Source organism: Equus asinus, chromosome 4 (genome assembly GCF_041296235.1).
Source record: "Equus asinus isolate D_3611 breed Donkey chromosome 4, EquAss-T2T_v2, whole genome shotgun sequence".
NCBI classification, from domain to species: domain Eukaryota; kingdom Metazoa; phylum Chordata; class Mammalia; order Perissodactyla; family Equidae; genus Equus; species Equus asinus.
In genome coordinates, this window is record NC_091793.1 from 21,496,201 (window position 1) to 21,520,653 (window position 24,453).

A 24,453-nucleotide genomic window follows, 5' to 3' on the forward strand; every position below is an offset into this window, starting at 1 on the left:
GTATTGTGACAAAGCAAAAATTTTCAAAGTAAAATACTCTACCCTCCTAAAAATGCCAAAAAGAAGACATGTGTCTGTGGGAGAGGAATTCACAGGGAGGGGGAATCTAAAGATACAAAGAGACTTGAGAAATATATCAACCAAATGCTATATAATGATAATCTTTAAACACTACTTGGTTTTTATGTAGCCAGAAATATGAAAGAGGACTTAGCATTTCTTTTCACTGGACATCATAAACAAAGTACGGTAGACAGAATGCACAATTTAAAAAAGGAAGTTAAGATTTCATTTACTTTTTTCTATCCACAGCCTTCATTTTTTTATTTCCACGCAAACAAATGACGAGAAATACTCCATATTTCTTAGATCAAGAAGAATAGGATTTTTATTCACTTGAACTCAAAGTGAAAGACCTTTTTTGAACTCTACATAGATTCTGATCAACATCTATTAAAAAGTCTGCTGTATACAACTAAGTACCCAAAATTTACATACAGCCTTTACCATTTAAAGGAGCCAGAGCTCCTCAAAGAAATGGATGATTCAGGACTGGACAGCAAACGTACAAGATAAGCTTAGACATTTGCCATATCAAAAGGCAAGGATACTAGGGGCTGGCCCAGGGGTGTAGTGGTTAAGTTGATATGCTCTACTTCAGCAGCCTGGGGTTTGCCAGTTCGGATCCAGGCGCAGACCTATGCACGGCTCATCAAGTCATGCTGTGGCAGCGTCCCGCATGTAAAATAGGGGAAGATGGGCACAGATGTTAGCTGAGGGCCAACCTTCCTCAAGAAAAAAAAAACAAGGATATTATAAAAAGTCTTCAGAAGTCAACTTCAAGAGGTTCCTCTCACTAGTCAAGAATGAGACAACCTGAAGCATCAATAAAAATAATCATTGCAATGGGTTCACATCTATTAAATATGCTAAAAATCCATGAGTTCATAATGATATTTAAAAAAACTCATTGGTTTCCTTTGGATGATGCTAGGGAACCACCTTATTATTTTGAAAACGGGTAAGTAAAGGGAAAGAATCAAGCATTTAACTTCTTTCCTGAATGAAGTGTCCTCAGATTACCCACAGAGTTGATATGGGAAAGTTTCTCTAGCTAATTAATGAAGACAAATGATAGAATTAGAATATCACCATTTTGCAACATAAATTAACATAGCTAGGCATTGCTCTTCAATACCTGTTAACATGTACGATGAGACAACTGGTTATTAAATGCCTCCTAATGGAAGTAAACACCACCTTCTATAAAGTGTTCTTGCCAAATGAAAAGAACCTGAACTAGATCAAGCGTCTAGACATAACTGTTTACATGAAATACAAGATAGAGGAACATGTTAAACACACCGTGAGGATGCAATTAGCCAAATCCAGAAGGTGAGAAACTAAAGGACAGATGACCAAGTTTATTTTTAAGATAAATTGGGGGGAAGAAGAGAGGGGACCCTATAGATAAAAAGAGACTTAGGAAACACATTAACTACATGGTACCTTGGTCCTTGTTTGGGTCCTGATGCAAACAAATTTTACAAAGTCAGAGGAAATTTGAATACTGATTTTTCAGCGTGATATTAAGGAATTATTCATTTTTTAGATGTGATAATTGTATTATGCTTATTTTTTTAAATAAAAGCGGCCTTACCTTTTAGAGACACACACCAGAATATTTACCAGTGAAATATGTGTAAGGGGCTGCAGTCTTCTGAAGGTGTGTCTAGGGCGGGAGGATCTCCCTCTGGCTCCCTCACATAGTGGTTGTCAGCTGAAGGCCTCAGTTCCTCTCCATGTGAACCTTTCCACAGGCTACTTAAATGTCCTCACAATGTGGCAGGCTGCCTCCCCTCAGAGGGAGGGTCTAAGAGAGGAAGGCAGAAGCTGCAATGTCTTTTATGACTTAGCACCGGAAATCACACACCATCATTGCTTCAATATCCCATTCATTACACAGGTCAGCCCTACACACCGTAAGACAGGATTACACAAAGGCATGAATACCAGGAGGTGAGGATCATCAGGCCGTCTTGGAGGCTGGCTACCACATCATGGCACTTAAGCTGCTGACTGTGACTTTCAAAACCCTTCATCATCTGGCTCCTACTGCACTCTAACCTCATTTCATTTCACCCTTTCTTGGTCCAGTAAACTCCAGTTTTATTGGCCTTTCTGAGTCTCAAAGGTGAGGAGTTTGTATCCAGTTTAGACCCTTTGTACTAGCTGTTCCCTCTCCTTGGATTATTTTCTCCACTCATCGTTTTATCATTCGGATATGACCAGAACTGTCACCTCCTCAGAGAGGCTTTCCCTGGCCACCAGAAGAAGCTGTCTATGCTCTTTCTAACCCAGAACCTAATTTTAATTCTTTGCAAAACACTTAGCATTATCTGATATTTTAGCACATCTGGCTCAGCGTTAAACTCTCCAGCACAATTAGTCATCACACTCAACATGACTTCAACATCCAAAAGGGTAACCCAGCCAAATGCCCTGGCCTCTTGGTTCTGTAAACTGCTCAGCTCCAAGGGCCTTTTATTTCACTCAGCCTCAGCCACACCCTCCCACTGTCACACCAAATTCAATCCACTGTTTGATCCTTCTAATTCACTTGCTCAGGAACCCCATGAAATCAACTTTTCAATTGTCATAAGACCTTCAATCCCTTGATTCCATCTTCCCTCTTCCGCCTTCGTTTTTCTCCTTATCAAGCTTAAATTTAATAGTTAAAAATTAGAATCACTCCCTTGCAAGAACCCTCAACTCTCTTCCAAGGTCTCTTTCTTTCAAACTCTATAATCCCAGACCTCAAGTAACTGCCTTCTCCATACCCAGAATACTAGTGAAAAAGCATTCAACTAGACAGATTATTTTCACCATAAATTCAAGGTCACTAAATGGGCACTCAATCTTAACTGGTAATCCTACTAGATTTCACTGGTAAATTGGCTTTCTAATTTTTCCTGTCTCCAAGAGGGCTCACTCTTATCCATTTTTCCTTCCTCTACATCCTCTCATCCCTTTTAGCTAACGTCTTTGATTCTTCAGTGAGAACTAAGAAGCCAAAACCCAAACTAGAAATCCGTCATCTTCTCATGACCAGCTGTATAAACCTAACAGAATATGTACCCATTTTCCCTTCTTTCCCATTTCAACAGAAGTGACCCTCCTCCTCCTTTTGAAGAACAATCCCTTCGCTTATGCTCCTTATCCCACCCCTTCTTCCCTACTCATAAACTCCAATATTATAATTATCTCATCTTTTTCCTCCATCAACCATCACCCACTCTGTCCTGGATCATTCCCATCTGTATACATTTAAACACTAGGATGTCCCCTCTTAAGAAACAAAGATTCGAGCGGGCCGATGGCACAGCAGTTAAGTTCGCACGTTCCGCTTCAGTGGCCCGGGATTCACTGGTTCAGATCCCAGGTGTGGACAGGGCACCACTTGTCAAGCCATGATGTGGCAGGCGTTCCACATAGAAAGCAGAGAAAGATAGGCACTGACGTTAGCTCAGGGCCAGTCTTCCTCAGTAAAAAGAGGAGGATCGGCAGCAGATGTTAGCTCAGGGCTAATCTTCCTCAAAAAAAAAAAAAAAAAAAAAACCGAAAGAAACAAACAAAGATTCTTCTTTGACCCCCCTATTCCCCTTAGGTACTACTCCATTTCATTACTCCCTTCACAGCCAAACTTTGTTAAAGTGGTAATAAAAATGCTATCTGCACTTTCTCACCTCCCATGTATGCTCTGTTCAATCCATTCCAATATGACTTCTGCCTCCATCACCAACAATATCCATCCTGCCAAAATAATGAAGTTGATGCCGTCATCTTACTGGGCCTCTCAACAACACTAAATTCTGTTAATCATTTCCTCCTTCTTGAAATAATCTCTTGATTTCATTCAACCAATATTACTGAACACTAGCCCTGGTATAACACTGTTCTAGGCACTGGCTGGGGATACAGGGCTTCTGTGGCACCTCACTCTCCTGGTTTTCCTTCTCTGTTTTTGACTCCTCTTCCTTCTCTTCTTCATCCTCCTCTGACCTGTTCTCTAAATGTTAAGTAACTCAGAATTTAATACCAAGCCCCTTTTTCTTTACTATCTCCTTAAATGACATCATCCATTCCCATGGTTTTAATATTATCCTTATAGTGCAAACTTTCAAATTCATATCTGCAGCTTGGAACTTTCCTTGGAACTCCGGTTCTCCTATATTCAATTACTTACTTGACATTTCTACTTGGATGCCTCAAAGCATCTGAAACTTAATATAACCAAAATTTAACTCTTGACAGTCCTCCCCAAACATTCTTGCTTTAGTAAATCTCACAGAAAGACACAATATACAGCTCAAGCCATAAATCTTGATTCCTCTCTCTCCCTCCTATCCCACTTCTAATCAACCAGGAAGTTCCGCTGAGTCTATCTCTAAAATATATCTTGAACGTGTTCATTTTTCTCCATCTCTCTTCTATTATCCTCTCTTCCCTAAACTACTGCAACTGCTTCCCAACTGGCCTCTCTGCTCCCATCCTTGTCTCCCTCCAATCTTTTTGATACACACTTTAAAAAAACCCAGGAAATTAGATCAGCTGATTCCCTGCGTGTAAATTTTCAAGAGCATCACACTGTAACAGGAATAAAATCTGAACTCCTTCTCTTGGTCTTCAAGATTGTAAGTGATATGGACTCTGCTTATCGGCTCTCTAACATCATCTCTCTGCATTCTTCCTCACTCTAATACAGCCGCATGGACCTTTCAGTTTTCCAACTACGCTCAGACTTGCTCTCCTATAGCTTGGAACATCTAGTCCCTCTGTCAGGAACACTCTCCCCTCTGGCTGGCCCTTTCTCAATCTCCAGTCCCAGCTTAGTAAACTCCCCAGACCACTTTATCTGTGATAGTCCTCCCCAAAAGTTTCTAACACAGCTTTTATTCAATTTCTTCACAGCATTTCACACGTCTTATATTTACTTACTCATTTAAAAACTTATTTTGAAAATTTATAAACATAAACAAAAGTAAACAGTATAATGAGCCCAAAGATTCTAGCTTTTTTAAAAAACTACTTCCCCTGCTATCCTGTAAGCTCCAATGGATAGACACTATATCTTTTTTTTTTACCCAGGGCCTTGCACCATCCCTGGCTCATGATAAACACTCAACGCATTTTTTGTTTTGAATGAGAAGGAAAGTTAAGGATGATTCTAAAAATGATGGCACCACTGAGAAAAGTGAAACAAGAAGGGCAGAGTTTTGAGGACAGCTGGTAATTTATTCATCAGCCTACTCCCTGCCAGGCTCTGGCCTAAGTATTGGGTTTCAGAGATAAATAAGAGAAAGTCTTACACAAAGTCTAGTGGAAATAGATATAATAAAAAGTAGTATTTATTCAGGGCCACCAATGTTCTGGATGCAGGGCTAAGCATTTCAGAGGTATTGTCTCATTTAGTCCCACAACAACCCCATAAGAAAGGAAGTGTTATTATCCCCATCTTGTACCTAAGGAAAGGCTTATAAAGGTTAAACAATTGGCAGCAGGTTACAAAGCTGGAAAATGGTAAAGTCAGGTTTAGAACTTAGGCTATTTAACTCTAAAGCCAAGCCACTCAACAGCGCTGTACTACCAGATGTGTACTATCCTACAGCGGAGCACTATGAAAAATGTTAGCACAGAGGCCCGCACAAGGCACAGGAAGTAAGCAGAGAACTCTGCTGAGGAGAAACGGCAGTGTCTCCTCCAGAGGCCTGGAAGTTTAAGCAGGAAATTGCTGGGCAGTGTGGTCTGAGGAAGTAGTATGTGCAAAAAATACAGGCGCTTGAAGGAGCACTGTGCGCTCAGGACACTTAGAATTCCTCTTTTATTTTTTAAAACTGAGTATAATGAATGACACTGTGCTAGGAGCTTTGGATATGAGACAAAAGATGAAATATTATGAGAAAGTTATGCATGAAGCATGATGGAGGCACAAAGGAGGAAGTTTTTTTGCAGCTGAGGGGGAATCTGGGAGAGCTTCACAGAACAGATGAACCTCTGCTGCATCTTGAAGGACAAATTAACCACTTTATGAGAAGAGGGCAGGCAAAGGGAATGACTTGCACAAAGGTGTGACCGTCCGACAAAGCAAGGAGCACTTGGGGAACTGCGAGAGTTGGATATGGCCAGATTTGGAGGGAGGGGGTCACAGGTGAGTGGCAAGAAATGAGGCTGGCGGTTGGGGTACAGATGTGATCTTCAATGTCATTGTATATTATTATAAGATGAGATAACTGCCTAACAAAAATGCTTCAAAGCCACAGTTATGAAAACAGCACATTCCTCACACAGGAACACATAACTGAACAGAACCTAGAAACAGACCTACGGAGACATATGTTGGAATTTGGTGTATAATTGAGGTCGCATTTCAGATCAATGGAGAAAGGACAAACCATTTAATAAATGCCATGGGGACAACTGGTTATCCATTTGGAAAAAAATCAAGTTAGATCCCCTCCTTCATATCCTATGAGAAAATAAAATAAGAGCCAGCCCTGAAGGCCTAGTGGTTAAAGCTGGGTGCTCTCACTGCTTTGGCGGCCTGGGTTCATGTCCGGGTTGCAGAACCACACCACCCATCTGTCAGTTGCCGTGCTGCGGTGGTGGCTCACGCAGAACTGGAAGGACTTATAACTAGGATATACAACCATGCATTGGGGCTTGAGGGAGGAAAAAAAGAGAGAGAGGAAGATTGGCAACAGATGTTAGCTCAGAGAGAATCTTTCCCTGCAAAAAATAAAAATAAAAAAATAATAAAGACCCTAAAAAAACAAGAAAATTCTTTTAGATTTTGGATTAAATATAAATAAGAAAACCATAAAAATTCTTTTTAAAACAAAATAATATTATGGAATAGGATATAAATTCTATAGGACTTTCTCACTTAAAACAGGAGCCTTCAAAGGAATTTTGTTGTGGTGGCAAACTACTGTGGCTTGCTTACCAACATGACGATCATCAAGTTCACTCTGCTGGAAAAGCCCAGAAGCACCCAGAAGTGGTTCTCACCCCTTTCTGCTAGTCAGAACCATCTGAGGAGCTTTGTAAAAAGCCCCTAAAGGCGTACCAGAGCCTCTAGGCTGAGGGAGAGGCTTAAAAGAAGGACCTTTCTTTAATAAAGGTTTTCATTAAAAAAAATTGACTTTCAATAGCAATTAATCAGTGATTAATTATAAATAATTTTATTAAGAGACTGGGAAAGTACTTTAATGAAAAGTCTTCAAGTAGTAAAGTATTATGGATACCTCACGAGAGAAGTTTTCACTTAATATCTAAACTTACCTTTTGCTTGACAAAGTGTATTTTTAAAGCGTTAAAAAACACACATATACCCTGTGACCCAGCAATTCTTACAGAAATTTAGCTAATTAACTATGGATGTGTGCAAAGATAGATGTACAAACATTCACTACAACGCTGTTGACAATAATAAAAAATTAGAAGTAAGCTGGAACCAATATGGGAAATTATTATATATCCATATTAATACAGTGCAGCCATTAAAAGTGAAGTCTATTTATTGACATGGAAAGATGGTCACATTATATATTGAGTGGATAAAGCAGATCTCAATGCAATACGTATTATATTGCTCATTTTTGTGAAAAAAATATATAATATATAAATAGATATATATGAAAGATCATCACCAAAATGTCAACAGTGGTTATCTCAGTGTAGTGGGATTATAGTGATCATAGGCAATGTGTATTTTCTGAATTTGTCTACAATAAATATTTATTACTTGTATAATTAAAACATTCTTTTTTTAGTTATCTGTGTTCAATTCCCATTACACAAAGCAAAAGCAATGAAGATGGGGTGGCCCGGTGGCACAGCAGTTAAGTGTGCACATTCCACTTTGGCTGCCCAGCTCGGCGGCCTGGGTTTCACCGGTTCGGATCCTGGGTGAAGACATGGCACTACTTGGCAAAAGCCATGCTGTGGTAGGCGTCCCACATATAAAGTAGAGGAAGATGGATGGACATGGATGTTAGCTCAGGGCCAGTCTTCCTCAGCAAAGAGAAGGAGGATTGGCAGTAGTTAGCTCAGGGCTAATCTTCCTCAAAAAACAAAAAAAAAGGAATGAAGACAGCAAATGCTAAATAGTGAATCACAGTATCTGTGATTCAAAAATGAAAATTTCAAATGGTTACTCTAAGAAAAAGTATGCGGGGGAAAAGTGAGCAAACTATTACTTTCTTAACAGACTGGAAGTAGAAAGTGTGTAGTATCTGAGCGTGTGAAAAGAGTGGCCCAGCTTCCTGTTGGAAAGGGATTATTTCCTTGGGCAGTCAGGAATTGCAACTGTTTAGTACTTCATTTAGCTCTCAAAATCATACAGGGTTAGCAAAAGGTCTGTGCAGACTGTGAAGGGCGCTTAACATGGAGGAGGAAGACATGAGTTCTAGAAATTACCACACAGTAGCTGTGCCATGCTCAACTATTCACTTAGTTACTTAACTTCTCTGAGCTGCAACCTGATCACCTGAGGACTGAGAATGATGATAATCCTAGACTCCTCTCCCACGGGAGCCTGCAGTGGGAACAGAATGAGATCATCTTCCTTTGCAAACCACTCAATAAATATCTGTGGAATGAGTGGATGAATACACCACAGACAGTAAGTGTTTCACATTTACTATAAATGTGAACAGTAGACAATATCGCACCAATCTTAGTTACAATAACCACCAGAACTACATGATATAGAGTCATATCTAAAAATCTATGGTCCACAGAACTCTTTCCATGCTTCTAAAATAAACATCAAAGATGTAACGGAGTCCTGGGGGAAAGGTTGTTCCACTCCTTTTGGTTTCTCCCACCTCTCCTTTCCACTCCCTTCCTCTCCTTATCCTTGCCTTCAGGAACAAGCAGAAAGCGAAGGCTGGTTCTCTCTGAATGACTCGAGTCAATGAAAGAATCTCCTCTTTCCAAATATCTTGATCAAAGGCCGCATTTTAAATATCAAGGTATTCACCTTTCTTCTTCAAAATGGTGGTAGAATTTTAACACCATAAATTCAAAATTTCACTTTCTCGAATAAGCGTTCCTTCAACAAGCATTCTTTAATCTCCCAAACGGGTGCTCTCCATCATCTCTCCACTTCATAATGTTCTGTTTGGTACTTCTCTTATAGTACTTATCACACTCACCCTTTGTTATAAATATCTGTATACCTCTCACCTCCTCTGTTACCTCACAAGGGCCAGGGGACTGTCTTTGACAGCTTGCGGGGCTTAGCACATTATATACTACACGATAAATACTCTAGAAAAATTTAGTGTATGAATGGATGACGACACACTAGAAATTCAATATCACCTTATGAGGTTGAAGCCTGAGTCAAAAGAATTGGCCTGCCAGAAACTGAGAAAATATACAATTTCACCTCAATCCTTTTATTTAGTAAATATTTAATAAGCATCTACTGTATGCCTGATACCCAAGGTATGCCATGATGAACAAGACCTAGTCTCTATCCCCTAGGAGTTTATAATCCTATTAACATTCAATTGTATATTTTTACTTTTTATTTTGATATAATTTTAGACTTACAGAAGAGTTCCAGACAATATAGAGAGTTCTTATATCATTTTCACCCAGCTTTCCCTAATGTTAACACCTTATATAACGGTGGTACAATCAGTAAAACTAGGAAATTAACATTACTACAATATGCTAACTACAGACTTTAATGTGATCTCCCCAGTTTTTGTACTAATGTCCTTTTTCTGTTCCAGGATCCCTCATTATACTTACTTGTCATGTCTCTGTCTCCTCTCAATTACATTTTTAGTAACTTACTTCCTGTTTGTAGTAACATGTGTTTTCTGGAAAGTCAAAAAAATAAAAGAAAAAGAAAGAATAAAATCTCTGATAATCTCCCTACAAAGAGAGAAGCACTCCTCACATCTAGAATCCTCCGGTCTTGTTTCCATGTGTGTATACAAATAATTTTACTTTTCTTAAAACCAGGAATCTAAGTATATAGTCTTTTGCTCCTTCTTTTCTCTTATCATTGTTTCAGAAACATCTCATGTCTTTAAAAATTCTTTTAAAACATTATTTTAACAATAGCAGAGATTCCGCTCCTAAAATGAACCACAATTTGACCAGTTCCCTGATGTTGGATAGGTAAGTTGTTTCTCATTTTATACTACTATAAACAACAGCGCAGTGAATACCCTTCAACATGAAACAGTGTAACACACACTGTGATGGCTAAGCACAGGGTATTAGTGCTGCAGTTGGAGAAACACCTAACCCAGCTCCGAGAAGCAAAGCAGCACAAAACATTTGTTGGAGGAGACGTAGCTGCGACGAGCTCTGAAGAATGAGTTTACTCCTTCATTCATTAGAATTTAACCAAACAAAATTTACTAAGTACCTCTTACACCCAATTACTACATACAAAAGGGACTAGGGTCTGCAGGAGGAGCTCACTGTCTAATCAGAGAGGCAGACGCTTAAATAGAAAAACCACAACACAACGAGGTACACGCTATTATCACAGTGCTGTGTGAACAAAGTGCTCTGAGAGCACAGAGAATGTATTTTAAGAATCAACTGTAAAAGAAGAAGAAGGAGTTATTTCTGGGTTGATAATAATACCTATGAAAGAGGTTTTAGTGAAGTATGATTTTTAATGTGTATCAACAATATAAAGGAGTTCCTTAAAACAGGCAATTTATTACTAGGGATGCAAGGTATCCAGAAGGAGAGAAGTAACAGTTCTATCATATCCTATACTGGTGAAACCACAGCTAGAGCATCATGTTCATTTCTGAGAACTCTATATTTTTAATCAACTTTATTGAGCTATGTCCACAATGAAATGTACCCACTTAAGTGTCCAGTTTGATAAAATTTGACAAGTTTATACACCCATGTAACCACCACCACCATCAAGATACGGAACACTTTCATCATCTACAAGATCTCTTCGTGCTTCATCCCAGTCAACCCCCCTCACCCCACATCTAGCCCCAAGCAACCACCGATTTGCCTTCTGTCACTACAGATTTGTCTTTATTTTAGAGTTTTATATAAATGGAATCATGCAGTATGTACTTTCTTTGCTTCTTTTGGCTTCTTTTAACTCAGCACGTTTTTGAGATTCAGCTATGTTGCTGTGGTATCAGTAGTCCATTCTTTTCTATTGTCTGAGCAGCGTATTTATAAGATGATGGATAAACTGAACGAGGAAAGAGCCTAGGTGAATCGAAGCCAGGTTCTATGTGAAACCATTGAAAAACACCTGGTTAGGGGCTCGCCCGGTGGCCTAGTGGTTCTCGTGCTCTGCTTCAGCGACCTGGGATTCGCCGGTTCGGATCCTGGGCATGGACGTAGCCTGCTCATCAGGCCATTGTGGTGGCATCCCACAGAGAAGGACTAGAATGACTCACAACTAGGATATACAACAATGTACCGGGGCTTTGGGGAGGAAAAAAAAAGGAAGATTGGCAACAGATGTTAGCAAAAATCTGTTAACACCGGAAGGGAGGGCATATGAAGATTTTCATGTGGAGAATAGACTTGTTCTTGGTTATTCCAGAAGGCAAGACCAAAACTCATGGCTGCCCACAGAGGCAGTCAAGCACTTTAGCACAGCTGACAAGGATGCTGCTGAAGGGATTCTAACTTCAGCAAGAGTCTGCACTTGCTGTCTTTAGGTTCCTTCCAACCCTGAAGGACGATGATTCCATAACTCTCATAAATGAGAAAAACATGACGTCATCATTAACCGCTAATACCTTAGCATAATTTTTTTTTTTTTACCAAATTAGCTATTCTGTCAGTCCTAGAGGTAATACAGCATATAGCTCCAAATGTTATGGGATGGGAGAGGATGGGCAGAAAGTCTTTAAAATCAGACAGATCTAAGTCTCTATCCTGCCCCTTACTGTGTGTCCAGGACTTAACCTCTCTATGCCATAGTTCCTTCATTTGAAAATGGAAATAATGATGAATATGCTTGCCCCAAACCAAAAGCTGAATAAATCTTGTTGTTGGCAAGACCCTAGGGAACAAGATAGAGAATACATGAGTTTAGTTAGGCAAGGGGGCCTAGGAGAGTCTAAGGCACGAAGGCACTGAGCAGAGCAGGGGCAGTAAACTATGACCCACAGGCCAACCCCGCCATGGCCTGGTTCTGCATGGCCCACTAGCCAAGGATGGTTTTTATGTTTTTAAAAAGTTGTAAAAGAAAACAAAGAAGAATATGTGACATACGCTTTATGAGACTCAGAGAGCCTAAAGTATTTATAATCTGGACCTTCACAGAAAAAGTTGGCCAATCTCAGAGCAGATAGGGCTCAACGGGGCAACTGGTGAGTTATATGGCTTTAAAGAGACAAACACAAAGACTGTCCATGTGGTGAAAGGAGTCCAGGAGGAAGAATTCCTTAAACATCTCTGAGCCTCGGGTTCCTTCTCCATAAATTGAAGATAAAAACAGTACCCCTCAACTTCTGCTTCACACCATGATGAAGCAATTAGTACCAGACTTGCCCTCCCATTATAAACAAGTGGAAAATTGGGCAAAATACATGAAACAACTGTTTCAGGCACTGAACAACAGTTAGCACTGTGATCTCCAAGAGAAGGGAACCAAAGAGGAGAGTTTGGTGAAGACTCTGGCTTTCTGCTTGGAGGCTCTCTCCAGACCGTGACAACGGGAGACAGGTTGTAAGCAGAGAACAGCAGGATAAATGAGTTCAGGTGCGTGAGTTCAGGGTTTGGGGAGGCTGCCGTGGCTGGAATCTGCAGGGCAAAGTATCAGAGAGGAAGGAGCTATGCATACAGAAATAGCTCCAGAAATCCATATAGGGGTCTCCTTGCGTCTTCGGCAGAATATCAATGTGCAGGGTGAAATTCTCTAAGGCTAAATTATTGGAGAAAAAAATAACAATTAGGGAGCTTAACACTGAACAATTCCCAGTTGATACCCAGATGGGAGACATCTGAGTTCCAACCAGCCAGAGTGGAGAGACTTCAATGAATACTGCAGGCATTCAGCAGAGACCCTAGAAGGGCCAGGCCTCTGCAGAGGGCCAAATTCAGAAGCCTAGACTAAAGGCCACTCTGGATCCACCCTAAGAGTTTAAAAACTAGCCTAGAGAGAATCAATCTGACCCACAAGTGACTTAATTGCTTGCCAAAACAAAACTCAATTCTCCTTAAAGAAAGACAACAAAATCAAGATACCTAATGATGTAACATTCACAATATACAGTGTCCAATAAAAAATTACATGCAAAGAGTCAAGAAAATGTGACCCATAACTGAGAGAAAAAAATATCAGTCAAGAGAAACAGACTCAGAAATGACAACAATGATGGAATTAACAGAAAAGGATTTAAAAACAGTTACTATAAATATGTTCAGGAATTTAAAGAAAAGCATCAAAAAATGAGAAAAGAAATGGAAGATATGAAAAATAATCAAATACAATTTCTAGAGATGGAAAACATAATAACTGAAAAGTAAAATTCACTGGCTAAACCTAACAGCACAATAGACACTACAGGAAAGAAGACCTATGAACTAAGAAAAATAAGCTAAGCCTCCATGACCCGTCAGACAATGTCAAGTAGTCTAACTTATGTGTAATTTCAGACCCAAAAAGCGTGTAGGGGGGAGGGAGAAAAAATACTTAACAAATAGTGGTTAAAACTTTCCCAAATTTGTTGAAATTTCTAAGCCCAGAGATCCAAGAACCCCAAGAAAACCACGCCCAGGCATATTATTACCATCAAATTGATAAAAACCAACAAGCGAAAATCTCATAAAGCAGTCAGAGAAAAAAGGCAAACCACACACATGCAAACAAAACTAAGAATGACATTTGACTTCCCATCAGAAACATGACAAGATAGATGACAACAGACAGGCATCTTAAAATACAGAAAAACTCTTCAGCTAAAATTCGATAGCCAACAAAAACAGTCTTCAACAATGAAGAGATTTTTCTTCAAAAATGAAGGAGAAATAAAGAGATTTTTCAACAAACAAAAGATGAGAGGAAGGGCCAGCTCGGGGGCGCAGCAGTTAAGCTCACATGTTCGCTTCAGCGGCCCAGGGTTCGCCGGTTCAGATCCCGGGCACCACTTGGCAAGCCATGCTGTGGTAGGTGTCCCACATATAAAGTAGAGGAAGATGGGCACAGATGTTAGCTCAGGGCCAGTCTTCCTCAGCAAAAAGAGGAGGATTGGCAGCAGTTAGCTCAGGGCTAATCTTCCTCAAAAACAAAACAAAACAAAACAAAGATGAGAGGATTTACTGCCAGCAGATCTTTTCTCAAAGAAATGTTGAAGCTTTTCAGGCTAAAGAAAAATGATACATAGGGACCGGCCTGGTGGTGCAGTGATTAAGTGCGTATGTTCCGCTTCTTGGCGGCCGGGGGTTCACCAGTTCAAATCCCGGGTGCGGACATGGCACCGCTTGGCACGCCATGCTGTGGTAGGCATCCCACGTATAAAGTAGAGAAAGATGGGCACGATGTTAGCTCAGGGCCAGGCTTCCTCAGCAAAAAAGAGGAGGACTGGCAGATGTTAGCTCACGGCTAATCTTCCTCAAAAAAAAAAAAAAGAAAAATGATACATATAGATGGGAGCTTAGACCTAAACAAAGGAATGAAGGGCACTGGAAGTGGCAAATATTTGGGTAAATGTTAAAGACTTTTCTTTGCAAGATTTTTAAAAATTTCATTAAAAGCAAAAACAGTAACACAATGAATTTGGGGTTTATAACAGATGTAGAAGTAAAAGGTATGAAAACAACAGCTTAAAGATATGAGGAAAATGAAAGTATACTTCCTAAAGTTTCACACTATAAATAAAGTGGCATATTATTTTAAAGCAGACAGTATTAAAGACGCATACTTTAAACACAAGAACAACAACTATAAAAATAAAATAAAGATTTATAGCTAATAGGCCAATAGAGGAAATGGAATAGTAAAAAAAATAATCAAAAATAAGCCAGGAAAAAAGGAAAGCATAAACAGAAAACAGATGTGATAAATAGAAAAGAAATAGCAAAATCGCAGACTTAAGCCCAACCATATTGAAAATGACTTAAATGTCAATGGTCTAAACACTTCAATTAAAAACAAAGTGGGGAGATTGGACTCAAAAACAAAACACGAGATCTAACTATCTGCTATCTAAAAGAAACCCATTAGGAAAAAAAAGGACAAAGGCAGGTTAAAAATTAAAGTATAGAAAGAGATATCACACAAACACTGATCCTAAGAAAGCTGCAGTGACCATATTAATATCACTCAATGTAGATTCCAAGACAAGGAATGTTACCAGAGAGAAAAGGAGTCATTTTATAACTATAAAGGACTCGATTCATCAAGAAAACATAATACCTAAATGTGAATATACCTAATTACAGAGGTTCAAAACACGTGAAGTAAAAATGAACAGAATTGAAAGGGGAAATAGACAAATCCACAATTTCAGTTGGAAATTTCAATGCTCCTCTCAGAGATCGAAAAATAAGTAGAAAGAAAATCAGTAAGGATATATGAGACTTGAACAACACTGTCAACCAACCTGAATTAATTGACATTAACAGCACACAAAACCCAAGGACAGCAGAACACACATTCTTTTCAGGTACACACGGAACATTCATTAAAGAAGACCCTAACAAGTCTCAATAAATCCAAAGACTGAAATCATATAATATGTGTTCTATGACGACAATAGAATTTTTAATCAAAAATCAGTAACAAAAAAAAAAATCTGGAACATCCAGAAATATTTGAAAATTAAGAAACAAATTTATATGTAACATATGAGTCAAAGAAGAAATCACAAAGCAAATTATATTTTTTAAATGATATATAAAAATGCATGAGTACAACTATAGGATATAGCTAAGTAGTGCATAGAGGGAAATTTATAGTGCCAAATGCTTCCATTAGGAGACAAAAAATGTTTGAAATCAATGACCTAAGTTTCCATCCCTAAGAAGCTACAAATAGAAGAGCCAATTAAATCCAAAGCAAGTAATATAAAATAATAAAGATGAGACTGGAAATCAACAACAACCAAAAAAACGTAAAATGACAGAGAAAATCTAAGAAATTCAAAGCTGGTTCTTTTGAAAAGATCAATAAAATTGATAAACTTGTAGCTAAAGAATAAAAGAAAGAAAATGTAAATTACCGTGTCAGAAATGAGGGAAGGGACATCACTACAAATCTTACAGGCATTAAAATAATAATAAAAGAATGCTATGAGCAGCTTTATGGCAATATACTAGACAAGGCTGATGAAATAGACAAATTCTCCTGAAAGACATAAATCACCAAAACCAAAACAAGACAAAAGAGAAAATCTGAGTAGCTTGATGATGCACATAAAATTTAGAGTCTGCGTTAGCTACAAAGGATATTCTTAATATTTGTTAATATCTTTTTTGAAATTCATAATGACAAATATTTCACCATCTTTAAATGTACAGGTTTAACATACTCTAAAGATAAAGTTTCTCCATATCTATATCCTTTATTTACACAAATTATTAGCTTGAATTCTTTACCATTTCCTATCACAGAGAACAATTACATTACTCTTCTAAGCTGTAACTGCCCAAACTTAGCTCTGTTTTTAAATTTGATATTTTTCATTCTTTAACCTGTTAATTGGCCTTTTACTACTTGAGACTATTTTCTTTGCCTGATTTTATAGCAAACTTTTGCTTGTTATTCTTATGTAGGCCCCACATATAATAGTTACATTTCTACCACATTAATTTTATAAAGAAGTTTCCCTTCATCAACCAGCATTTTGTCCTTCAGTTAATGACTAGAGGCTCTTTGTAATGTCATAGACTGGCGTTCCCAGCCCTTCCAAAGTCCCACTAAAAGGAAAGAGGCCACTAGATTCTTATGCATACTCCACGAGCCAGAGCTTTGCCATAAGGTCCTTAGGAATCTCTAGTCCGGCTCCCACAATTCCTAGCCACATCAGTGAAGCTCCTGTTCAATGTAGAGTGTTGCATCCTAACAAGGTTCCATGACAAGAGGACAAAAAAAGAGTCCTTGACCTTCACTTACCAAAAAAAAGCACTCTACATGAACTCCGCAAAAGCAAGGAGTCTGAGTCTCTGAGCTGGAAAACAGGCAGCCTGGAACATCAAAGACTATTTATTTCTGCTGTCCCACATATATGGCACTAGGTACAAGGACTGGAAAAAAACCCAGACCCCAGGTGAAAAGGGGTATGGGGACGGAGGGAGTAGAGTCAGGGAAGTGCCACTTAGGGATTTGGACCAAACAATTGAGACTGAATGACCTTAAGTTGAATTCCAACATTTCAGCCAATACTTATTAGGCACTCCCTCATTTAAAAGGGTATATCTTAGGGGCTGGCCTGGTGATGCAGCGGTTAAGTTTGCATGTTCCACTTCAGCGGCTGGGGGTTCACTGGTTTGGATCCCTGGTGCGGACATGGCACTGCTTGGCAAGCCATGCTGTGGTAGGCGTCCCACATATAAAGTGGCGGAAGATGGGCACGGATGTTAGCTCAGGGCCAGTCTTCATCAGCACGAAGAGGAGGATTGGCAGCAGATGTTAGCTCAGGGCTAACCTTCCTCAAAAAAAAAAAAAAACGGTATATCTTACAGCCTCATTATGACTTAAGAAAAGTAGTTCTCAATTTTTTTTTCTAGCAATCTCTGGATGGTCCCCTGGAATGTCACAGCAATTTCTCTCTCTCCACTATGAAGTCAGTTCTTGATGTAGTTAGTACTCAATGTGTTTATTGAACTAAACAATAAAACAATCTGGATTCCACATAAAACAAAAATTTACACTTTCCTCAGAAGGACATTCATGTTTAGATGCAGTGTGCTCTCATATTTATCATGGATTTAAGAACATAAACAATTTCAATAGAGTTCTTGGGAATAATCACTGGGACCACATCTGCATCTCGCTGCCCACAGGCTTAACTTGAGAACCACTGACTTGGCGAATGAGCCAACACCCCACTTCTAAAAAAGTAAGTGCTCCTTAAAAGTGCTACAGAAAATTTTTGACTTTTAAAAAATTATTTTTTTGCCAAATAAATCAATGTCGTTGTATTTCTACTCCTGTGTGTGGATAATACTCAGACACTTTTAATTTGGAACAATTAATATTCCAAAAAATGTGTTGAACATTTCCAAACTATTCAGTTTGAACAAACAGCTCTAGAAATATGCCAGCTAGACCAGAAAAGGTTATCTCCATAGTTCAACATACAATGAGCACAAAATCAGTCCAAGTCAGGTTATAATGCCTAATCAGAACTTCCCAAACTGCCCCCTGGAATGTCTGCTCTAAAAAAAAAAAATTAGTTAAAAGGATCCAAACCCCTAGCTGATTTAGAAAACAAGAGGCAAAAGTTAGCTGCGGGAGGGGCACGGCAGGGCAGGAGAAAGCTTCTACTTTTTATTTATACTTCTGTACCTTTGGAATTTTTGTTTTACCATAAGCATGTATTCCTTTTACAAATATTTATTTTTTAAGCTAGTCCAGAAAAAGCATGCTGCTCCTTCTGAAACCTTACTACATGAGACAGGATATGTACTACGTAAAATACTGCACATTTTAAATCTCTTTTCCTTACTATTTATTACCACAAAGCACTTCTGAAAAGGAGAATGGAGAAGGGAACTATGAGGTTCTCAACGTAAAGCCAGTGAAGTGTAGGACGGGTCACGTGACAGTGACAGCTGCCTAAGGTATCAAGCTTTGTGAAGAGGTGTCCTAATTTCTATTAACTGGCCTGTAGAGAACAGATTTAATCTCATATCCTGTAGGAGACAAAAAGGAAAGCAGGTTTCATTTTCTGAAGGTAACAAGAGTAACCAAACATTAGAGCTAAGAAAGTAAATACAGATCTATAATCCCTTAGCCACAATTCCAAAACCCAAAAACTTCTGAAAATCAAAAGTTTTCTGTAACTCATTTGGTGGCAAAACTTGATCTGAACTTAACTGGCAGCAAAATCTGACCTGAACTGACATGAGACTATTTATAGGCTACCCACTACAGTAAGAATAGTCATAGCTTTGGCCGCCGAAATATTAACGTATTTGATTATGAAGTGCTGCCCCTGACTGCAGCGCCATGACATAATATATGATAAATGCATCTTATCAGCTTTTTAAAAATAAAAAAAAATTCTGATTCTAAAATATAGCTGGCCCTTAGAGTTTCCAATAAGGGACTATGAACCTAAAAATAGATTTTGACTAAAATGGTCCTGCCAATCTCCACTGAAACATATAATTTTTCCCTACAATATTCCTATAAATTAATTTGAAAGAGTTAATTTCTCTTTTCTTAAAACTTATCACTATTAAAATATTCTACTTTGAATATCTACAAATCTATACTGGTATTATTGGTTAGAATATTTTATACCACTTTAACACTATTTTAAGTCAGCCTCTCTCTGAAGGCAACATTAAAATCAGTCTTTGGGTGACACCAGAGGGAGTGTGGTATCAGAATGGGGTAAAGATGGTAAAGTTAAAAAAGCAGACCTCTGTCAATATGCTTTGATTTTTCTTTTCATGTTTAAAAAAAACAGAAAAAGTGCATGAGATTTTTTTTTAATGTATCAAAGAGGAACACAGATTTTAAAAGTTACCAATGTGAACCATTAAAAGAATCAAAATCAAAAAGAAGTCACAGAAACCAAGTAGTTATCAAGGAATAGAACACAAAATAAAGTCAGGGAATAGAACATGTACAAGTAAGGAAAATTATATATTTTAGCCAGTTATGTATCAATTCTAATACACGACTAAATGGCAAACGATAATAAAGCTTGCAAAATTCAAAGGTCTCTATTATAGAAAGGAAACTATAAAGCTAGATTAAAACAAGAATGAAGACATAAGACTACTAAGAACATATAATTAATTACAATGAAGAGTAATTTAGAAGATTCCACATGAAAAACAGACACAATGAACATTTTAATAAACATAAATACAGCACTATATTTTAAACTTTTGTATCTCCATAAAACAAAATTTTAATTTTCTTTTTTACTATACAACAATCCTCCTTCCCTCCCCCACTCTCACACTCACACACACACATACATACATACACACACACACACACACACACACACACACACACACCCCTACTAACAAATGCTAGAAACAGCACTTCCAAACAGAAACCTCATTTCACAACTGGTAGACATGAAAGCAGTGAAAATCTCTTTTAATAAATGTGTGGGGTGAAGAACCCTAAATTATTTCTGTCGAACGGAAGCTCTCACAAAGTTATACTCAAAGAAACTAAAGCCTGAAAAATAACTCAAAACACTCCTAAAGCAACGTTAGTAGCAAAATTGGTTGTTGCTACATCCTGGAAACAAAGGATAATGCTATCTTTACAAGTATTATTTATTGAATTGTGGTTTTTACTATTCAAGAAAAATATGCAGCCATCAGAAATAGTACATATAAGAATATCACTGATATATGGAATTCTAAATTCATTAAAAATAAAAATTAAAAACTTCATGGTAAATTTGGATATAAAAAGTCCATCTTATACATAAGAATTTAAAAGAAAATTTTCCCATTGTGATCTTCCTTTTACTTGAACAAAACAGAACTGGAAGAAAAGAGGAGAAAAAATAAAAGAAGACAACAAAAAGATACTAAGGTACAAGAACATCAAGGATAAAGAGCAAGCCAAGAGGACATCATGGAAGAGTGTCCAAACACTCTAGGACAAGATTTACTATAAAAGAACTCAAAAACTATAAATTCTGTTAACTAAAAATATGAAATTAAAGGAAATCAAAGTTGAAAGCTAAAAATCTAAGCATTTAATCCATTAAGAATATTTTTTTTAAGTCCTTGTTTTCCTAATGGGGGGTGGGGGTGGGACTAACGGGACCTTCAGGTGCTAGAAAACAAAGACTGTGAGAAAAGAATTTCACCCTCCCTTCCCCACCCTAAAGAATTTACCCAGCGATTAAGGTTGCATATAATGTAGTGTGTATACCAATCTACTAAGTTCCAAGGATATTCCTTGATTAATTACATAACAGATCCAGATTCAAGGCATCTCTTTGAACTAGGTCATTCACGTTATTCCTACTGTGTAAGACAGATGCAGATATGTGCTCATGCTACTGAAATTCAACATCTTATAAGAATAACTTTAATTTTAAATCATGAAGGCATTAATAATGCTGTACAGATATCAAAAACCAATTTTACATTCTTTATATCAAGCAATGTATTTTGACAGGGTGATTTTCGTTTCCTTACACAGAAATTAGTTGACTGTCATGATTTAAGGAGCTTCCGCAGTTGAGCGCAGGCAGTGAGGAAATGTGCAAATGTATCCACACATCAGTGAGTTTATAAACAAGTTGGAGAGAGAATATCACATAAAAACAATTTAAGAAAGCTTACTAAGACGCACTTAAGTGCAAGTTTTAAATATAAATTGATACTAAATATATACTAATAAATATATAGAAATATCCAAATGAAAGTTATTTTTCAAGATGTACACCCCCTAAGAAGTTTTATGATTACCTCAATCAGGTTGCCATTACTGAAAATATTTTGCAACTGCTATTTTGCTTCCAAACCAGGTTACAAATCACACAAGGAAATCTTTGTGTGAACTCATTACTTTGAACTCATTTTAGACCCCAAACAGTATTACCCAGACAAATCATTTAACCAGACCGGAAAGTGACTCTTGGTTGCTCCCCAAAATCAAATCCACCCTGAAAGAATGAATATTTTCCCCTACGGAAATTCCAAAGAATATCTCATACTCTGGAAGCAACTCCTAAATAATTCCTCAGATGTTTTAAGAAAAGGCAGGACTTCCACTTCCAGAAAAGATGGAGTAAGAGGGACCAGATGTACCCTTGTACCTGTAACTACTAAAAATCTGGACAAAATCTATAAAGCAACAGTTTGCAAAACACTGGACATCAGGCAAGGAAGGACAGTGATCCCTGAGAGATGGTAAACAAACAAGGCGAGCCCTACACTTGCCCTAGCTTGCTGCCTAGGGAAAGTTTCCAGGCCACAGCGCAAGAATGGGGAACCCAGGTGGAACTCAGAGACCTCTCTTAGTTGAGGAGATGGAGCTGAGATTCTGGGAAGGCCGAGGCAGCTAGAGTTTGCAGTGTACAGTATTGGAGAGGAAAGAGCTGCACAGAGAAAGAACTCCAGAACTCAGCAGGGAACCCCTCAAGTATTCAACTGGGTACTCACTAAGTAACCAGGAAAACCACAGCTAACATCAGTGGTATAATGCTTTCCCCCTAAGTCTGGGAAAAAAGCAAGGATACCCATTCATATCACTTCTATTCAACATGGTACTCGAGGTCCTAGCCAGTGCAATAAGGCAAGAATTAGAACTCAAAGAATAGAAAGTAAAAATTGTCTTTGTAAATGATATAACTGTACATGTAAAAAAACTCCAAACAACCTACAAAAAATGCCATTAGAAGTAATGAATGAAATTAGTGAAGTTTATTTATTTAGTTCATTAGAGTCACAATCATATCAATAAAAACAGACTGTATCCAAATGCAGAGGTCTTTAATAAAGAAACGCTTCCAGGAAGACAAAGTTTAGAAAAGGCTTTTTGAGAGTGAGAAGGAAAATGGTTTGGAAGCCAGAAACAGGGAGAATATTTTACGTAAGATATAGGCTTATAAAGTATGAGGACAAAAGGGAAAAAATCGTAATAGAGAAAAGATTGTATGGGAGAAGGCAAAGATTCAAAACTAGGGAATGAGAGTTGATAAATGGAAGCAGTAAAGGAGCTTGGCTCAGACACAGGCGCTTGGACTTCACAGAATAAGAAAGCACAGGATGATCAAGAAGGGAAAAGAAAAGAGTGTAGGAAATGTTTTCTGGGGAGAAACTAGGAACAGGACACTGACAGGAAGCTATCTTAATAAGCCATAAATAGCCTGAGGATGACTTAGAATCAGGATCGAGGCACCGAAACAAACATCAGAGGTTCAAAGTCCAGAGCCACAGAGGAAAGAACTAAAGGATATGGCAATGTTTCAAGGTTCAGTGTTTGAGGACTTCAAGACTCAGGTAGGGGGAGGAAGGGTTACCAATCCATCCAACAGAATCCACGACTCTTTGAAAGAGGTGAAGCAGAGGTCCCTCTCCAGCCTCTAGAGGTGCCTTTTTGAAAAGCACCCTGTGTGATAAACCTAAGGTCTGAAAAATAGGAGGTTAAAGGAAAACAAGAGAAAATGATATTTTAAGTACAGTAGATGAAAGTCTAGAGAGCATCCGCCTCACAAGCAAACCCGCTGCCCTAGTGCTGACTGAGCCCTGGCTCTGGCAGGTTCCGGAAGCGTAGGGTGCTGTCACAATGTGCTGAGGCCGACTCACAAGCTGTGTGTGGGGCATAGGGTCCCCTTTTTAAAGTTTTCAAAGCAGCCTTTACTGGCTTGAAATGTGATGTCTTTTGCATTTTCATTCTCTTGTTTTGTTTTTGTTATTTCTACAAAGAGCTTTTTCACTAATTCTCTTGGAGTTTTAAAAGTAATGTTTCCCCCTCTGGGCCCATGTTTCAGCCATATATGGGGAATGAAGGGTCATAAACAGACCTCCTCTCTTTAAACCAATCCACAGACCCACCTGCTTGGTGCAAGTGGGTATCAGTCATTAGTGTGCCTTTTTTTCTAAGGGCACAGAGCCAAACTTCGAAATAAAAACTTCATAAATTTTAAACACTTTGGTATAGAAATATAAAATTTTTACAGCGAAAAGGTTGAAGAGAGCAGCTGGTGAAAGATTTATTTTAAAATCTGTTGTCCATGGTACATCTAAGTGGAGAGGGTCTATATTTAGAAGCTGCACAGGGATGTACCTCTGGGTGAAATATCTCCTCATGAAAAGGATATCACTGGGCATGATACACCATCAGCAAGATTTTCACAGGAGGGAAAACATCTAGCTCCGTGGAGGGCCTGTTTCATCTTTTACTTTGTACCTCCACATCAGAACCCAGCAGACACTCAAGACAGTTCTCTTGCTATCTTGTCCTAGGCCTAAGTTAGGGAGCCTGGGCCACTTCTACTTTTTGAGGTTCTTAATACGTTTTTAAATAAAGACATGCCAAAACAGCATTGTAAAAACTGTAGTATATTTTAAGTGTATACATTTAATAAATTAATACTTTTAGGAAAAGAATGCAGTGTAACTGTACTATTCACAAGATAGAGGACTAATAAACATGTCCATTTGTCATAAACCACAAATGGTGTGGTCTGGGAACTGGGACGAGTTTAAAGTTATAATCAGTATCTTCTTTCAATTTTGTGAACTTATCTCTTACACTGTTTACACCTA

The 24,453-nt window shown here is 38.3% G+C and overlaps 1 protein-coding gene across 10 annotated transcripts in view; it reads right to left on the reverse strand.

The window, feature by feature from the left end:
* Positions 1-24,453, reverse strand: part of TNRC6B (trinucleotide repeat containing adaptor 6B) — a 241,005-nt gene that overhangs the window by 205,799 nt on the left and 10,753 nt on the right. For 2 of the 10 annotated variants that reach the window (XM_044779373.2, XM_044779402.2), the window contains exons 2-3: positions 3,747-3,813; positions 1,661-1,873 (exon numbers count right to left, since the gene is read on the reverse strand). The exons of 2 other annotated variants lie outside the window; for them this stretch is intronic. The gene's annotated coding sequence lies outside the window, so the exon portion shown is untranslated. Of the gene's footprint in view, positions 1-1,660; positions 1,874-3,746; positions 3,814-9,825; positions 9,897-17,140; positions 17,677-24,453 lie in introns of all 10 variants that reach the window. 6 more of the 10 variants (XM_070506833.1, XM_070506835.1, XM_044779383.2 and 3 more) reach the window with 6 other exon arrangements.